We start from the raw sequence: 10620 nt of genomic DNA on the forward strand, positions 1-10620 counted from the left end.
GCTCGGGCCCGCCATTGCCGCTTGCGGCTATATTTAGGGCCCGAGCACCGAAGGGCGCAAGGCCCTATTGTTTTTGTAAGGATTATTATTATTATTATTATTATTCTATATTATTATTGTTATTCTACTTTTTTGCTTTCCTGTTTTTGAGGTGGTTAACATGGTCGAAAACTCTTGAAATTTGGCACACACGTCAGGTGTCACGCATCGCAGTTAGGTACAAGAGCTTGACCCCTGGCGTGGCCCAGGGCCTCGTTAGCGCCCCCTTAGGTGACTGATCCCGTGGTTGGCAAATATTTTGAGGTGGTTAACATAAACGAAAAGTCTTAAAATTTGGCACACACATCTAGTGATACAGTGAATAGACAGGGATAAAAGCTTGGCACTGGGCGTTGCCCAGCAACTCCATAGCGCCCCCTTATGTCACTGTGACTTGTGGTTTGCATATAGTTTTAGATACACACACCAAATTTGGTGGGTGTATGTAACTCCCAAAAACAAACAACTTTTGTATTAACATGCCATTAACCACGCCCACAGGAAGTGAGGTAATTGAGATTTTGTGCGTTGTGGACATGATCAATTTTAACGTACTCCTCCTAGACGGTTGATCCGATTCATGTCAAAGTTGGTATACATGACGCCGAGATGTTCCTGATGATAAATTGTGAAGCGTTTTTTTGATATATTGTAATTTGACGAAATGGCGAAATTATTCATTTTAATACCCTTCCACATAAACAATAAATGTGTCATAATTCACCATGCATGGCTTGAAATGTTTTAAATTTCACAGGTCATGGAAGACCATGTTAATGATAATATTCACATGCCCATAATGCATGTTTGGCATAGCGCCACCAACTGGCAACAGAAAGAATGACAATTATACTGATGTCACATGATCAATTTGAACATACTCCTCCTAGTCGGTTTGTCAGATTCATTTGAAATTTGGCAAACATTATGCCAAGATGTCGCTGATGTTAAATTGTGAAGGGATTTTTGAATGTTGTAACATATTTGATATGATTTTAATATCTCACCACATAAACAGGAAATGTGTCACAAATTACAGTGCATTGAATGAATGGTCTGAAACTTCTCAGGTTAATAGATATCGTGATTATGATGATATCCAGACACCCAATGGGCCTGCCTTGCATAGCGCCACCACCTGGCCAAGCAGGAAATGTGCCAGAAATGGAAAATGCCTTAAGTGATTGATCTGAAACTTATAAAATATTGGATATCATTATTGTGATGATATTCACATGTGTAATTCACAGGCCTAGCATAGCGCCACCATCTGGCCAAGCAGGAAATGTGCCAGAAATGCTATATGCTTTGAATAAATGCTCTGAAACTTCTCAGGTTAATAGATATTATGATTATGATGATATCCAGACACCCAATGGGCCTGCCTGGCATAGCGCCACCACCTGGCCAACCAGGAAATGTGCCAGAAATGGACAATGCCTTAACTGATTAATCTGAAACTTTATAAAATATTGGATATTATAGTGATGATATTCATATGTGTAATTCATATGCCTAGCATAGCGCCACCATCTGGCCAACCAAAAAGTGTATCAGAAATGTTCTTTGCTTAAAATGAATGGTCTGAAATTTTTCAGGTTAATATATATTATGATTATGATGACACCCAATGGGCCTGCCTTGCATTGCGCCCCCACCTAGCTAAGCAAGTACATGTTGCAGAAAATTAAATACAAAAACAAATAGCACACGCATCAAATATGTACATTTTACAAACGCACCACGTCGGTGCTTTGTTGGATTCCGACATGTCACGGGTTGCGGCCCGCAGGTGCTCGGGCCCGCCATTGCCGCTTGCGGCTATATTTAGGGCCCGAGCACCGAAGGGCGCAAGGCCCTATTGTTTTTGTAAGGATTATTAGGGCCCGAGCACCGAAGGGCGCAAGGCCCTATTGTTTTTGAAAGGATTATTATTATTATTATTATTATTATTATTATTATTATTATTATTTGTTCACCTTTTTGCTATTTTTGAGGTGGTTAGCATGGATGAAAAGTCTTGGAATTTGGCACACACATCTGGTATCACAATGGCTACACAGGCATAAAAGCTTGGCCCCGGGCGTGGCCCAGGGACTCAGTAGCGCCCCCTTAGGTGATTGATCCAGTGGTTGGCACATACTTTCAGCTAGACACACCAAATTTTGTAGGTGTGTGTATCTCCCCAAGATGAACAACTTTTGTATGTACAATGCATTAGCCACGCCCAACAGGAAGTGAGGTATTTGGGATTTTGTGCGGACTAAAATGTGATGAATTGTGATGCCAAAAGAGGTGCTTCCCATCGCTGAAAACGCATGAAATTTGGCACACACGTCAAGAGGTACCGTGAATACACAGGGGAAAAGCCTTGGCACCGGGCGTTGCCCAGGAACTCCATAGCGCCCCCTTATGTCACAGTGACTTGTGGTTGGCATATAGTTTTAGATACACACACCAAATTTGGTGGGTGTATGTAACTCCCAAAAACAATCAACTTTTGTATTAACATGCCATTAGCCACGCCCACAGGAAGTGAGGTAATTGAGATTTTGTGCGTTGTGGACATGATCAATTTTAACGTACTCCTCCTAGACGGTTGATCCGATTCATGTCAAAGTTGGTATACATGACGCTGAGATGTTCCTGATTATAAATTGTGAAGCTTTTTTTTGATATGTTGTAATTTGACGCAATGGCGAAATTATTAATTTTAATACCCTTCCACATAAACAATAAATGTGTCATATTTCACCATGCATGGCTTGAAATGTTTTACATTTCACAGGTCTTTGAATACCATGGGAGTGATGATATTCACATGCCCATAATGCATATTTTGCATAGCGCCACCACCTGGCAACAGAAAGAATGGCAATTACACTGATCTCACATGGTCAATTTTAACATACTCCTCCTAGACAATTTGTCAGATTCATATGAAATTTGGCAAATATGATGCCAAGATGTTGCTGATGTTAAATTGCGAACGGATTTTTGATATGTTGTAATATGTCATGATTTTAATATCTCACCCTATAAACAGGAAATGTGTCATAAAGTCACAGTGCATTGAATGAATGGTCTGAAACTTCTCAGGTTAATAGATATTATGATTATCATGATATTCTGACACCCAATGGGCCTGCTTGGCATAGCGCCACCACCTGGCCAAGTAGGAAATGTGCCAGAAATGGACAATGCCTTAAGTGATTGATCTGAAACTTTATAAAATATTGGATATCATTATTGTGATGATATTCACACATATAATTCACATGCCTAGCATAGCGCCACCATCTGGACAAATAGGAAATATGCCATAAATGCTTTATGCTTTGAATGAATGGTCTGAAACTTCTCAGGTTAATAGATATTATAATTATGATGATATCCAGAGACCCTATGGGCCTGCCTGGCATAGCGCCACCACCAGGTCAAGTAGGAAATGTGCCAGAAATGGACAATGCCTTAAGTGATCGATCTGAAAATTTACAAACATTTTGAATATCTTTATTGTGATGATAATCACAGTTAAGCAAATGTAATTTTCATGCCTAACATAGCGCCACCATCTGGCCAACCAAAAAGTGCATCAGAAATGTTCTTTGCTTAAAGTGAATAGTCTGAAATTTCTCAGGTTAATATATATTATGATTATGATGACACCCAATGGGCCTGCCTTGTGTTGCGCCCCCACCTGGCCAAGCAAGTATATGTCCCAGAAAATTAAATACAAAAACAAATAGCACACGCATCAAATATGTACATTTCACACACGCACCGCGTCGGTGCTTTGTTGGATTCCGAAATGTCACGGGTTGCTGACCGGAGGTGCTCGGGCCCGCCATTGCCGCTTGCGGCTATATTTAGGGCCCGAGCACCGAAGGGCGCAAGGCCCTATTGTTTTTGTAAGGATTATTAGGGCCCGAGCACCGAAGGGCGCAAGGCCCTATTGTTTTTGTAAGGATTATTATTATTATTATTAGGGCCCGAGCACCGAAGGGCGCAAGGCCCTATTGTTTTTGTAAGGATTATTATTATTATTATTATTATTATTATTATTGAGTATTATTATTGTTATTCTACTTTTTTGCTTTCCTGTTTTTGAGGGAGTTAACATGGTCGAAAACTCTTGAAATTTGGCACACACGTCAGGTGTCACACATCGCAGTTAGGTACAAGAGCTTGACCCCGGGCGTGGCCCAGGGACTCGCTAGCGCCCCCTTATTTGACTGATCCCGTGGTTGGCAAATATTTTGAGGTGGTTAACATAATCGAAAAGTCTTGAAATTTGGCACACACATCTAGTGATGCAGTGAATAGACAGAGATAAAAGCTTGGCACTGGGCGTTGCCCAGCAACTCCATAGCGCCCCCTTATGTCACTGTGACTTGTGGTTGGCATATAGTTTTAGATACACACACCAAATTTGGTAGGTGTATGTAACTCCCAAAAACAAACAACTTTTGTATTAACATGCCATTAGCCACGCCCACAGGAAGTGAGGTAATTGAGATTTTGTGCGTTGTGGACATGATCAATTTTAACGTACTCCTCCTAGACGGTTGATCCAATTCATGTCAAAGTTGGTATACATGACGCCGAGATGTTCCTGATGATAAATTGTGAAGCCTTTTTTTGATATGTTGTAATTTGACAAAATGGCGAAATTATTAATTTTAATACCCTTCCACATAAACAATAAATGTGTCATAATTAACCATGCATGGCTTGAAATGTTTTAAATTTCACAGGTCATGGAAGACCATGTTAATGATAATATTCACATGCCCATAATGCATGTTTGGCATAGCGCCACCAACTGGCAACAGAAAGAATGACAATTATACTGATGTCATATGATCAATTTGAATATACTCCTCCTAGACGGTTTGTCAGATTCATTTGAAATTTGGCAAACATTATGCCAAGATGTCGCTGATGTTAAATTGTGAAGGTATTTTTGAATGTTGTAATATATTTGATATGATTTTAATATCTCACCACATAAACAGGAAATGTGTCATAAATCACAGTGCATTGAATGAATGGTCTGAAACTTCTCAGGTTAATAGATATCATGATTATGATGATATCCAGACACCAAATGGGCCTGCCTGGCATAGCGCCACCACCTGGCCAAGCAGGAAATGTGCCAGAAATGGAAAATGCCTTAAGTGATTGATCTGAAACTTTATAAAATATTGGATATCATTATTGTGATGATATTCACATGCGTAATTCACAGGCCTAGCATAGCGCCACCTTCTGGCCAAGCAGGAAATGTGCCAGAAATGCTTTATGCTTTGAATAAATGGTCTGAAACTTCTCAGGTTAATAGATATTATGATTATGATGATATCCAGACACCCAATGGGCCTGCCTGAAATGGACAATGCCTTAAGTGATTGATCTGAAAGTTTACACAAATTTTGGATATCATTATTGTGATGATATTCACATGTCTAATTTCCATGTCTAACATAGCGCCACCATCTGGCCAACCAAAAAGTGTATCAGAAATGTTCTTTGCTTAAAATGAATGGTCTGAAATTTCTCAGGTTAATATATATTATGATTATGATGACACCCAATGGGCCTGCCTTGCATTGCGCCCCCACCTGGCCAAGCAAGTACATGTGGCAGAAAATAAAATACAAAAACAAATAGCACATGCATCAAATATGTACATTTCACAAATGAACCACGTCGGTGCTTTGTTGGATTCCGACATGTCACGGCTTGCGGCCCGCAGGTGCTCGGGCCCGCCATTGCCGCTTGCGGCTATATTTATTATTATTATTTGTTCACCTTTTTGCTATTTTTGAGGTGGTTAGCATGGATGAAAAGTCTTGGAATTTGGCACACACATCTGGTATCCCAATGGCTACACAGGCATAAAGGCTTGGCCCCGGGCGTGGCCCAGGGACTCAGTAGCGCCCCCTTAGGTGATTGATCCAGTGGTTTGCACATACTTTCATCTAGACACACCAAATTCGGTAGGTGTGTGTATCTCCCCAAGATGAACAACTTTCGTATGTTCAATGCATTAGCCACGCCCAACAGGAAGTGAGGTATTTGGGATTTTGTGCGGACTAAAATGTGATGAATTATGATGCCAAAAGAGGTGCTTCCCATCGGTGAAAACGCATGAAATTTGGCACATACGTCAAGAGGTACCGTGAATACACAGGGGAAAAGCCTTGGCACCGGGTGTTGCCCAGGAACTCCATAGCGCCCCCTTATGACACTGTGACTTGTGGTTGGCATATAGTTTTAGATACACACACCAAATTTGGTGGGTGTATGTAACTCTCAAAAACAAACAACTTTTGTATTAACATGCCATTAGCCACGCCCACAGGAAGTGAGGTAATTGAGATTTTGTGCGTTGTGGACATGATCAATTTTAACGTACTTATCCTAGACGGTTGATCTGATTCATGTCAAAGATGGTATACATGACGCCGAGATGTTCCTGATTATAAATTGAGAAGCTTTTTTTTGATATGTTGTAATTTGACGAAATGGCGAAATTATTAATTTTAACACCCTTCCACATAAACAATAAATGTGTCATAATTCACCATGCACGGCTTGAAATGTTTTAAATTTCACAGGTCATTGAAGACCTTGTTAATGATAATATTCACATGTCCATAATGTATGTTTGGCATAGCGTCACCAACTGGCAACAGAAAGAATGACAATTATACTGATGTCATATGATCAATTTGAACATACTCCTCCTAGACGGTTTGTCAGATTCATTTGAAATTTGGCAAATATTATGCCAAGATGTCGCTGATGTTAAATTGTGAAGGGATTTTTGATAAGTTATATATTTGATATGATTTTAATATCTCACCACATAAACAGGAAATGTGTCATAAATCACAGTGCATTGAATGAATAGTCTGAAACTTCTCAGGTTAATAGATATCATGATTATTATGATATCCAGACACCCAATGGGCCTGCCTGACATAGCGCCACCACCTGGCCAAGCAGGAAATGTGCCAGAAATGGACAATGCCTTAAGTGATTGATCTGAAACTTTATAAAATATCAGATATCATTATTGTGATGATATTCACATTCGTAATTCACAGGCCTAGCATAGCGCCACCATCTGGCCAAGCAGGAAATGTGCCAGAAATGCTCTTTGCTTTGAATAAATGGTCTGAAACTTCTCATGTTAATATATATTATGATTATGATGATATCCAGACACCCAATGGGCCTGCATGGCATAGCGCCACCACCTGGTCAAGCAGGAAGTGTGCCAGAAATGGACAATGCCTTAAGTGATTGATCTGAACGTTTACAAAAAATGTGGATATCATTATTGTGATGATATTCACATGTGTAATTTCCATGCCTAACATAGCGCCACCATCTGGCCAACCAAAAAGCCTATCAGAAATGTTCTTTGCTTAAAATGAATGGTCTGAAATTTCTCAGGTTAATATATATTATGATTATGATGACACCCAATGGGCCTCCCTTGCATTGCGCCCCCACCTGGCCAAGCGAGTAAATGTGGCAGAAAATAAAATACAAAAACAAATAGCACACGCATCAAATATGTACATTTCACAAACGCACCACGCCGGTGCATTGTTGGATTCCGACATGTCACGGGTTGCGGCCCGCAGGTGCTCGGGCCCGCTATTGCCGCTTGCGGCTATATTTTTTCACTATTATTGTTATTCCACTTTTTTGCTTTCCTGTTTTTGAGGTGGTTAACATGGTTGAAAACTCTTGAAATTTGGCACACACGTCAGGTGTCACGCATCGCAGTTAGGTACAAGAGCTTGACCCCGGGCGTGGCCCAGGGACTCGTTAGCGCCCCCTTAGGTGACTGATCCCGAGGTTGGCAAATATTTTGAGGTGGTTAACATAATCGAAAAGTCTTGAAATTTGGCACACACATCTAGTGATACAGTGAATAGACAGGGATAAAAGCTTGGCACTGGGCGTTGCCCAGCAACTCCATAGCGCCCCCTTATGTCACTGTGACTTGTGGTTGGCATATAGTTTTAGATACACACACCAAATTTGGTGGGTGTATGTAACTCCCAAAACCAAACAACTTTTGTATTAACATGTCATTAGCCACGCCCACAGGAAGTGAGGTAATTGTGATTTTGTGCGTTGTGGACATGATCAATTTTAACATACTCCTCCTAGACGGTTGATCCGATTCATGTCAAAGTTGGTATACATGACGCTGAGATGTTCCTGATTATAAATTGTGAAGCCTTTTTTTGATATGTTGTAATTTGACGAAATGGCGAAATTATTAATTTTAATACCCTTCCACATGAACAATAAATGTGTCATAATTCACCATGCATGGCTTGAAATGTTTTAAATTTCACAGGTCATTAAAGACCATGTTAATGATAATATTCACATGCCCATAATGCATGTTTGGCATAGCGCCACCACCTGGCAACAGAAAGAATGACAATTATACTGATTTCATATGATCAATTTGAACTTACTCCTCCTAGACGGTTTGTCAGATTCATTTGAAATTTGGCAAACATTATGCCAAGATGTCGCTGATGTTAAATTGTGAAGGGATTTTTGAATGTTGTAATATATTTGATATGATTTTAATATCTCACCACATAAACAGGAAATATGTCATAAATCACAGTGCATTGAATGAATGGTCTGAAACTTTTCAGGTTAATAGATATCATGATTATGATAATATCCAGACACCCAATGGGCCTGCCTGGCATAGCGCCACCACCTGGCCAAGTAGGAAATGTGCCAGAAATGGACAATGCCTTAAGTGATTGATCTGAAACTTTATAAAATATTGGATATCATTATTGTGATGATATTCACACATATAATTCACATGCCTAGCATAGCGCCACCATCTGGCCAAACAGGAAATATGCCAGAAATGCTCTATGCTTTGAATGAATGGTCTGAAACTTCTCAGGTTAATAGATATTATAATTATGATGATATCCAGACACCCTATGGGCCTGCCTGGCATAGCGCCACCACCTGGCCAAGCAGGAAAATGTGCCAGAAATTGGTAATGCCTTTATTGGTTGATCTGAAACTTTACAACATATTGGATATCATTATTGTGATGATATTCACATGTGTAATTCACATGCCTAATATAGCGCCACCATCTGGCCAAAAAGTGTATCAAAAATGTTCTTTGCTTAAAATGAATAATCTGAAATTTCTCAGGTTAATATATATTATGATTATGATGACACACAATGGGCCTGCCTTGCATTGCGCCCCCACCTGGCCAAGCGAGTAAATGTGGCAGAAAATAACATGCAAAAACAAATAACACACACATCAAATATGTACATTTTACAAATGCACCACGTCGGTGCTTTGTTGGATTTTGAAATGTCATGGGTTGCGGCCCGCAGGTGCTCGGGCCCGCCATTGCCGCTTGCGGCTATATTTAGGGCCCGAGCACCGAAGGGCGCAAGGCCCTATTGTTTTTGTAAGGATTATTATTATTATTATTATTATTGTTATTCTACTTTTTTGCTTTCCTGTTTTTGAGGTGGTTAACATGGTCGAAAATTCTTGAAATTTGGCACACACGTCAGGTGTCACGCAACGCAGTTAGGTACAAGAGCTTGACCCCGGGCGTGGTCCAGGGACTCGCTAGCGCCCCCTTAGGTGACTGATCCCGTGGTTGGCATATATTTTGAGGTGGTTAACATGGTTGAAAAGTCTTGAAATTTGACACACACATCAGGTGTCACACAAAGCAGCTAGGTAAAAAAGCTTGGCCCCGGGTATGGCCCAGAGACTCGCTAGCGCCCCCTTATGTAACTGTGACTTGTGGTTGGCATATAGTTTTAGATACACACACCAAATTTGGGGGGTGTATGTAACTCCCATAAACAAACAACTTTTGTATTAACATGCCATTAGCCACGCCCACAGGAAGTGAGGTAATTGAGAATTTGTGCGTTGTGGACATGCTCAATTTTAACGTACTCCTCCTAGACGGTTGATCCGATTCATGTCAAAGTTGGTATACATGATGCCAAGATGTTCCTGATTATAAATTGTGAAGGTTTTTTTTGATATGTTGTAATTTGACGAAATGGCGAAATTATTCATTTTAATACCCTTCCACATAAACAATAAATGTGTCATAATTCACCATGCATGGCTTGAAATGTTTTAAATTTCACAGGTCATTGAAGACCATGTTAATGATAATATTCACATGCCCATAATGCATGTTTGGCATAGCGCCACCAACTGGCAACAGAAAGAATGACAATTATACTGATGTCACCTGATCAATTTGAACATACTCCTCCTAGACGGTTTGTCAGATTCATTTGAAATTTGGCAAACATTATGCCAAGATGTCGCTGATGTTAAATTGTGAATGGATTTTTGAATGTTGTAATATATTTGATATGATTTTAATATCTCACCACATAAACAGGAAATGTGTCATAAATCACAGTGCATTGAATGAATGGTCTGAAACTTCTCAGGTTAATAGATATCATGATTATGATGATATCCAGACACCCAATGGGCCTGCCTGGCATA

Source organism: Alosa pseudoharengus, unplaced genomic scaffold (assembly GCF_046254945.1).
Source record: "Alosa pseudoharengus isolate Yale_2024_CS ecotype anadromous, Long Island Sound unplaced genomic scaffold, YU_APseudo_1.1 YU_APseudo_1.1_scf_10, whole genome shotgun sequence".
Taxonomy (NCBI): Eukaryota; Metazoa; Chordata; class Actinopteri; order Clupeiformes; family Clupeidae; genus Alosa; species Alosa pseudoharengus.